This window comes from Ammospiza caudacuta, chromosome 1, assembly GCF_027887145.1.
Source record: "Ammospiza caudacuta isolate bAmmCau1 chromosome 1, bAmmCau1.pri, whole genome shotgun sequence".
In the NCBI taxonomy this organism is placed as follows: Eukaryota; Metazoa; Chordata; class Aves; order Passeriformes; family Passerellidae; genus Ammospiza; species Ammospiza caudacuta.
In genome coordinates, this window is record NC_080593.1 from 21115459 (window position 1) to 21125457 (window position 9999).

Sequence of the window (9999 nt, forward strand, 5' to 3'; positions counted from 1 at the left end):
AATCCCAAATCCTGGGTGTGTAGTAACATTGCAAACCTTTTAATCAATCATGCATGAAGCTAAATATTATAATATAGATCTTCAACTCATAAAGAAAGGAAACAAATTTTGTTACCAAAGACACTACGTTACATCACAAGTGAATTACATTTTATTCTCTAAATTAAGTCTGGGAAGACCATTAAGATTGAGACTCACTCCGTGATAAACCGGGACAGTATTGGGGATCTCATAGCCAACACTTGCTGCCAACTGAAAACAAGTATTTAACACTACTTCTGTTTTTGTTCAAAGTGAGATCATATTACTGAGAATAAAAAAATCTCTTGCCAGAAGGAGTTTTTTTTTACAGTGATCATCAGTGCCAGGTCTCAATTAATTTAACTTCCCAATCTCTGCATTATATCCAGTCAATTCTTTACAAAAGAGTTCTGTCTCTAAAAACAAAACAAACCTGAGAACAATTCCGCTGAAGTTTATTAAATAGAAAATGTACTTTAGACTTCATGAGATATAAACATTTTTGAACATTTTCATATGCTTGAGAAATGTTTCTTTAAATAATTTGAAGTTTTATTAGTTAGTTAGTTAGTTAGTTAGTTAGTTAGTTAGTTAGTTAGTTAGTTCTCTGTTCTCACTAAAATAACAGAATGCTTGAAAAGGCGTTGGAAATTTAGAGAACAATGCCCATACACTGAATATGCTGGTATTTGATCTTTAAAAAGATGATCATAGCTCAGGGTTACCAGAAAGAAAGCAGAGGCACAAACTAAGTCTGCTTAAATGGCAAGAGTAGCTGAAATACCACACCTGGCTGTTCAGCTCCATTTGATCCATAGGCAGTATCCACTGCTGTCTATTATAAATGTCACTGTGTTCATACTTGCTACAGACATTTTTTGAAATGTCTTTTTTAAAATCAATGGACATAAGTAGGTACTGGTGGTAGAAATGTGTCACTATGATGTGCAACTTGAGTGGGAAAAATGAAAAAAGAGGTCATGGTATTTCCATTTCTCAGTACTTTTAAATTGAAAGATTGTCTTAAGAGCCGTATTAGACAGTGTTGCCATCATATTTTTATTTTGCCATAAACCCAAATATAAGCTACTTTTTAGAGTATTATTTTCTCACAATTTCTTTGCTGTGTAAAAATAAGTCTGTGATCTTGATGATTTTCTCAGTTGTCTCAGGGTCCTGCTATTCCACAGGTCAGCAGTAGTCTGCAACTGGAAGAACGCTTCATTGTGATATTCCTAAATTGGTGCAATGGCTTCAGTCTTTGGGGATAACTCTATCCTCCCAAAAATTGCAGATGAAGATAAAATATTCTATACTAATATCTTTTATGAATGTTCTTGCCTCCTAAAAATGTCTATTATGTGCGAATGGGTCTGTGTGGTTTGTTTGTTTAACTTTTGGTTTTTTGTTTCCGCCTGTATAGTTACTTAAAAACTAATTACACTCTTGCCTACTGAATATGAAGTCAGTGGACTGTGGTGGTTTCAGATAGGAGAGTTCTTTGAGTTCATGGCAATATGGCAGTAAACTTTCTTGATCATTAGCTTCAACTCTTAGCTGCAAATATTTGTGGGAAAGATACAATGACTTCAGCTTCTGAAGTGAGCATTATACTTCAGAATATCTTTCTGAAGGCATTCAATGTTTAAACATGGTTCTCTTTTGTTCTGCTTGCTTCTGATCTGTGCAGGATGCTGACAGAGAGGGAAAAATCATGACGTGTCCTGTAAATAATGTCAGGTTGTTGTTCTCTTTTCAGTCCCCTGGCTCATTTAAAGACTTGCTACCATCCTTGAGCTGCTAGACAGCTCTAAATTGGAGGTAACTCAATCACCTTCCTCTGGTCTGTAAAGCATTCAGGGTTAGACCATGCAGAGGGCAGAAAGCCAGCAGGGAGCAATGGAGCTAACACTGTGTGCTGGGTGAAGATTGAGTGGCTTTAGCCATGTGCCATGTGTAGTACGCAGGATGTATGTTTAGGGAACTGAAAAAGAGACTGTTCCTGAGTCACTAACTCCTGGGAGGCTGCTGTGCTTGTGACTGGAACAAACTTGCTGTTTAGCCTTTGGTATTGAGAAGACACATGAGACGTGCTTCACTGATGAGAGGTACCATTTATATATCTGCTCTTGGTTTTCAGTTCTGGGCACACTATGTGCCTGCAATTTGCATGGTTCTTCTACATGTTAAAAGAATTAACACCTTCTGCCAGTGTTTTAATGTATTTTAATTCTGAGATGTCAAGAACTTCTTGGAAGAAATAACACCTTGGACTGATCTGATTCCATCTTGAGAGTACAAATGTTTCAAGGAGCAGAAGTAAATCTATTTAAGGTTTTGGGTACCTTCCATAAATAGCTCTGGCAGCTCATTCAGTCCAGTCTCACATCTTTCTGATATCATCTTCTCCAGAATAATCTGTATCTTCTAATTCTTTCTGCACTATGAAATCTCATTACACAAAATAAAATATGTATGAAAGAGAAATATGAGGTATGTAGCCAGCATATTGAAAATCTGGGCCCTCTCCTTCGTTATTGCAGTCTTTTGTGACAATTGTGGAAGGAATATCAGACCAACAATTTTGAGGAACAACAAAACTGTTGGTCACCAGCAATGGACTAAGAGTTTCCTGACTGAAACTGTTTGAGGGGAGTCTGCTCAGGGATGTGTTTCTTGCAAGTGCTTGCTGAGAATTTCAGTCACAAGCCCTTTTTCCCAAGGCAGTCTTTTTCCTTTAAAATGATTGTGTGTACTCCACTTCAGAGGTGATGCTTAAACCTTCAAGTATCTAGTGCTAGTGCTAAAATTTCTACCTTTCAAAGACTTTAACCTTTCTGTGATTCAGTTATACTCCCATTACAGGCCCATAGCATCCCTCCAGTGATGATTTTTCTTCATTGTGTATTTCTTGTTTTCCTGAGACTGATGCATCTTAAAATATTCACAGCCCAAGCAGAATTACCTCGTATTTCCTCTGGTTAAGAAGGTTATTACCCTGTATTTGGTGATTTTAAGCATTGAGGTTTTTTGATCAAGGCATGCTTAGTTTCAAAGCTGTGAGATATACAACAAACCTGAAATTGGAGGAAGGGGTTAAATTACTTCATTATTTACTAGAGCCTCTGAGACTGTAACAGGTGCATATTGGAAGAGATAATGAGACGTGTAAAGTCAGCTGCAGACAAGCTATTATTTCACTGTGTCTCTCTGACAAACCATAGGTAGAGTATTACTTGTCTCATGATGATGGTAGCTGCCCCAAGCACTAACCAGTGTGTCACCCTGTACAGCTCCTCTTCTGTGAGAAGCCGAGAAATAATTACCATGGAATTAACCTGAGCTCTAAATAGCTGTTATTCTTTAGGTACACTACTTACCAAGAGGTTTCATCTGCAAATAATACCTCTTGAGAATGTGAGCAGGCAGGATGTGATAATTTACAAAAGCCCTTAAGAGACTGCAATTTGAAATGTCACAGCTGGGTAGGTTTGCAGTTCACAGTAGGTTTGGAGATAGAGATCCTGGGGCCAGATCCTTTGCTGCCATGCCTCAGGGGAATCGTGCTGGCTTACACAATTTTGAAGACTTGACTTTTAAAAGAGCTTTTCTAAGGATAGTTTAAAATTTGAATAGGTAGTATGTGTGAAATGGTGATTTTTTTTCTTTTTTTAATTTAGAAGAATTTTAATTTATTGAACAAGTTTCTTCAATAAAACTGGAAACAGTGAGGGATCTTCTTCTGAAGCAGTTTTAGAATAAACATTTCTCTGAATATTCTAATAATGTGAAAATGCATTTTTGACAGAAAATTGCATTATTTTCCTAGAAAATTCTTGCCTAGCGCAGCATCCAAGTCCTGAGACTGGGGATGGGGCTATAGGGAGGAGGGTGGAAGAAGGTGCATGTAATGCCACATTGCCTCCCCAGCTGTGAGCAGCCACTGGAGGCTCCAACACAGAGAGAGCCAGGGAAACAGAGAGTGGCCACAGAGGGCAAGGACACCTGTAACAGTGGTCATAAAATCGAGAAAAAAGACTTCCCGAGTCTTCTGCCCACCAAACAAAACAAGGTAATGCTGCTGGAGGACAAGGGGGTGAAGGATTAATTAATCCCCAACTTGAGAAGAATAGTCTCATTCAATGAGATTTCAATGTACTAATTTTACCTTATTCTGTCACTGACCAACTAATCTTTTGTTCTGAATTAATCTGTTTCCTTCCCATAAAAAGCAATATGATAGAAACTTCTTTTATCTTTTCATGGATCTGTTCTCTTTCCTGGTGCTTTTAACTTGGTATTTGGAAAACAGTGGCAGGAACTTGAACAGAGAAGCATTCAACTCCTTCCTGTGTTTTTACTGCAGATTTCTAAAGGAATGTTTGGCTTGTTATGTGCATCAGGAGATTAACCCTGATTCACCTTAGCTCTGAACTGAGAAAATTCTCTAGGGTCCATCTGAAACACCCACACAGTCACTCCCCTGAAGGCTTTTGGGATCCCTGAGGCAGAGTTTCATTAGAATCCAGCAATTTGAGTTTCACCTCTGCCAAGGATTTGCCTCCAGACTCTGGGAGCTTCCAGTACTTTCAGATGCAGGGGTGGATCTCGAAAGGAACCAACCCCAATGCCATGAATGTGACTCTTGCAGTGGTTCGTGCTTTCAGTCTGGAGTGTAGATAGAGTTAAAATAATCCCTGTTCTGAGAGTTCACCCATCTCATTTTTACCACTATGCCTTCTGGTAAGGATGATTGACTGAAAGAACCATGTTTTGTTCTCAGAAGCTTAGAAAGAGGCTTAATGCTGAGACAGACAAGAAACATCCTAAGAAAACGAAGGATGAAGTGACAACAAGAGTGGTTTAGAAAGTAGGAACATGGGACTTAACAACAGTGTACAATAAAAACAAGCTAGTTCCAAAGTATAAATGCTGATCTTGCATGTCTGAAGTAAACAGAGAAGGTTTCCATGTTTCCAGATTTTTTTTTCTGACACTTAAAGTGGACAAGATGGTCATTTGGTGGGAATTCATGTAGTGCCAAGAAAGTGAAGTTCCAGGTTTACAGCAAATGATATATGGCCCTTCGTGTCTATAACCCACATCACATGTATTTCTCTTTTCTCTCTCACTTTAAGTTTTCCACACTGTATCTCTCCAGATCATTCTTTAGAAAGCTGAAAGAAATCAGTGACTCCCTCATTTCATTGTACTTGGCCTTACGTGGTTTAAGGCTATAGAAAATACAATTTTTCCTCTCTGTTATATGTGGGTCCCTTCTGATACTGAGAACATTATATTGTCTTCACAAAGGATTGATGCTGTTTATTGGGCATACAACTAAAGAGGACACTAAAAACAATTATAATAATACAGTATCTGCAGACAAATGGCTTTTCTGACACAAAACAAAATGAGTTAGTGCTCTAAGTGTCAATTAATGCTTTTAAGATGCTTTAATTGTACAGTATCTATTTCAGACTCATGAAATGTAGAGGTAATTTGGGCTAAAAGAAGATATGATTCACAGTCGATATGTAACTGTGACTTGACAAGGGGCTTAATAGCTGCCTGAGGCAGATCAGAATGTGTGATAATGAGAATCCAGCAGAAAAACACATCATGGAACTGAACTGCAGAGTTTCCCTGGGTAAATGGTGTCAGAGCTGGTCACGCTCCTTCTGCAAGGCAAAAAGGCAGAAACGGGCAGTGACTGCTGCAACCTTGGAGTTAGTAACAAAGTACTCATTTTTGAAGTAAATATATGTATTCATTCATAGTCATATTAATATATAAATGTACATCCATTCATATATAAAACCTTTTGTTTTTTTAATGCGGTTTGGTGAAATGCATTTCAAGCATGACAGAGAAGTGGGATCATGATAAAGCCTTCAATTTACTGTCCTCTGTTGTCTATTCATGTCCCTTGCCAAGTCCTTTCCAGGAAGCTGTAAAAAGAAAATTATTTGCTGGCTTAGGTTTGGACTTAACTCTGTTCCCTTCATTGCTACTGTGCTCTTCTCTGCAGGGGATCGTTTTACATTTTCTTAATTGCAGAGAGAGATCATGATGTTGGCAGTGGTTGGACTGAGAAATGGATTTTTATGAAGTGCAGTCCCCTTACTGCACTGGAACTTCAGCACCTGCAAGCTGAATGATAGCATCCTGTCAAGCTGATGTTGATGACTTTGTCACCAAGAGGACAGATTTATTTGCACCCATGCATTTTATAGCAAGATTGGGCTTTTAAAATGTTTTGTCATGTTGCTTTATGATGCTACTTGCATTTTTCTGTTTGAGAATATTGCTACTTGGAAGTAAAACAAAGGGGAAGCTATTGGCTGGACATTAAGGTGAGATTCCTCTCAAGTAACTTTCTAAGCTGCAGATGTCTACAGGCAGGACAGGTACACAACCTTCCCTTTAGAATCAGGGGAGAGAAATGGGTAGTTCATTTAAGCTTTTGTAGACATCAAATTTTAATTGAGATGAACCCTACTCCAGCCTCCCTGGCTATAAATACCATCCTGTACCTGGCTCTGCAAACAGCATTCCTAGAGGCACACTGATAAAGGACTCCACACTGCTCATAGGCTGCCCCACCAGGAGGAGACTGGTTGTGTCTCTGCTGCATGCCAGCTTTCATGTGAGAAACTCTCCAAAACAGATCACTCTCCAAAACTGATCACTTTCCAGGGTTGGTAAGTCCCACTTGGAGCAAATGAAGGAGAACATTGCAGACTATCTCTACAGGAAAAAAATCAATCCTATATTTTTCAGGATCTTATCTGTGAGAAAATTCTGTACCTCTTAGAGGCTTCCTAATGAGTGACATGTACTTTCAGTTCAGTTCATGCTTGCTCACGTCCTCTCACCAACAGCTTTGCAATCCATTTGTGAATTTCACCCACATGAAAAAGAGACAATAATGTTTCAAAGACACTGTATTCCTACATCCTTTTTAGAAAAGTTGTGCTTGAATACAGAAGAAAAAGCCTAGTGAATGTTACCATAAAAGAAAGGCAGCACCATCAGCTGGTCATGGACTTGCCCCTGGCTAGCCTGGGGGAGACGCTCTGCCTGCCCTGCCAGCAGCAGCAGGCTCTGCACAAACCACTGCATCCTGCTCTTTCTCTAGCTGGTACCTGGGGATACAATAGAAAGCAAGGACTTCAGAAATTTAAGAGCAGAATCTCGGGTTGCTGAGACAGAAAGGCATTGGGAAGCTGCTGGGTCTGTGATGAAATGTGGAGTAGATAAAAATCTATAGGAATCCAGGCTTAAACTGATTGTTCTGTGCATGTCATTTCTAATCACTTGTAACATTGTAAATACTGTTCACTTCTAGAGGTCAAAGAAGGATCAGGAGAATTTGAGGGAATAAAATGTACATACTCTCCAGAAACTGGAGCAAACAGCTGACTTGCCTTCACCTGCAGCATCACTTCCTGTAATCCCCCATTCCCTGCTATGAAATCCTCTTAGCATCCCTCTGAAACACAAGTGTAAAGAAAATTGCACTCTGTCTGCATTTCTATTTAGCTAACATAAAAGAGGTAATCACTGCTGCCTGGGTATTGTTGAAGTGTTATACTTAATGAGTCTACTTAAACACCTTAATGAGAGAAAAGGGTATGGAAAGGCAGTTCCTTTGAGCAATTTATCACAAAATAAGGGAAAGCTCGACAGTGGAAATTCTGCAAGCCAGAAAACACAAATGCAGCATGGAAGTGAATCCAGGCTGAAACATTCGTAAGAAAGGAAAAAAAGATGTGTCCCCTCACTTGTCAGGCTGCTTATAACCAACCCAAAAAACTGCTTAAAATCAGCATGTGCCACTGACACTCTATTGTGTCCTATGACTTAGACCTCCTCAGCCTTTGAGTTTGTCTTGGGTATTCAGAGCATCTCCTGGGCCTTGGGGTGTTCCCTGTGCTGCTCTGCTCCTTGGTTCTCTGGCCTGTCCTATTGACCAACTTGGCCCTTCAGCTTGAGACCCCACCACCCAGGAGTTAGCATAGTAAGTGAATTTCATGCTGTATTGAGCACTGTGCATAAAACGCAAGACCTTCTTTTATGCTTTTAATGGTAATGGTATGCTTTGTTATTTTTCATCCTTTGTTTGCTTCCTCAGAACTAAACATTTTGTCTGCCCTTTCTAGACCTTCATTGTGTCCATCATTCCTTTTATCTGTGCATTAGCTTTCTGTCTTTATGGACTCTTTTACTTTTTAATGAGCCTGGATGTTTGACCTGTTTTCCACCTTAGAACAGATGCAGTAGTCTATTCCCTAGAAGTGAATGTTCAAGATGTTATTGCCCTTTTGTGTGGAGCTCTAGAACACCTACCATGGCAGCCACTCTGCCTGTGCTCAGCAGTATAAGGTTTCATTTTTGAGATCTCAAATGACTTCAAAAGACAGTATCAAGCTGACAAAAATTTAATAGTGATGTTCTGCTCACATCATTCCCTTTTGGGAAATTCTTTTTCACCGTGTAGACTGTGAATGAGTCCTTGTTTTTAAATAGGTACATTAAATACTACCCTGCAAGCTCTTACAAAATGTTTTCCCCTAGGAATATAACAGTTCTGGCCAAAGTCTGATTGCTGAAAATACACACGTCTTGCATGGTGGTTCAGAGGGCTGCAGGAGTGCACTGATTCCAACTATGATTTTCCTTAGAAATCCAAAAATTCCTTATTTTTTCTCTGCTCTTCATTGGCTAAAAGTTTAGCTACTCTCTATTCTGTAAAACTGTTTTCTGTTCCTTTTAACTCTTCCAATCAGATCAGGTTCTCTTTTGCTAGTACTAAATAATCTCTGCCTTTTCACAGGTTTAAATCCAGACTGTTGATTGGATTTTTCCCCTTGATTTTGACATCTGATCCCCACTACAATTTGCTCTGACAGTGATTATAATACCAGTATACGGTGTATTTTGAGTTAAGACAAATTATAGATCTGTCATACATGGCTCAGAATTTCATCCCTTCTGATCAGTTTCTGTTGTAAAGCTGATACCTCTCGAGTACTTTTTTTCTCCTAGAAGAGATACACCCCTTCAGTACCTTTTGTGCTGCCTGATCACTGGCTCAAACTTCAACATTTCCCTATGCAAACCTGATTATATGAAAATCTAAAGCCTGTCTTCTAGCAATATTTAAAAAAATACCCACTTCAGGGCCATCTTTTTTTCATACTGTCTTCCCAGAAAACATAATGGTCACTTGAACTTTTTCCCCTTGCCTGATACATTTTTAGAAAATGTAATATTTTTTGCAGTTTTAACCTCATGCCTCTCTATATTCACTACTTCTTTCTACTTCTAAAACCTTTTCTCTGTTTTTGAATCTACTTTTTCCTCTTGCATCAAGCAGTATTCTTTGGCTTGGGAACTTTTACAGAATTCAGAATTACAGCTTTTAAGCACAGTGAGTCATTACTACAACAAAAGGTAAAAAGAAAGACAATGTGAAGAAATAGTACATTAGGGAGGGAGATGAATCTATGTAGCCCTCTCTGAGCCTGCCTACAGACAGCTAACTCTGACAGGATTGCTCCAAACCAGCACATTTCAGTCTCTGTCATGACCCCTTGTCCTCACATGCATTCAGGCAAAGTCACTTGCCCTTGAGAAAAAATATTCACTTGGTCAGAAAGTCAGAAGGATGTTAAAGAAATATTCTGGACACTGAAGAAGAGCTATGTGCTCTGTGCAAGGGATGGTGTAGGTAATTATTTCAGCTATTGACAGAGTTACAGATAGCTTTAAAATATGAAACCTTTCTCAGCTGTTTGTAAAAATACTAGTTGGATGAAAGAAAAGATAAAAGGATAACATTGAGATGTGACTGTGAAGAGGATCTGTGCTTCTGGAGACTGATGTTTCTTAAATTATGGAGGGTTAATATGTGTCTGAAAGACACAGTTAAACCCCAAGAAGCACATTAATTGAAGGAAAATTGCACTGCTA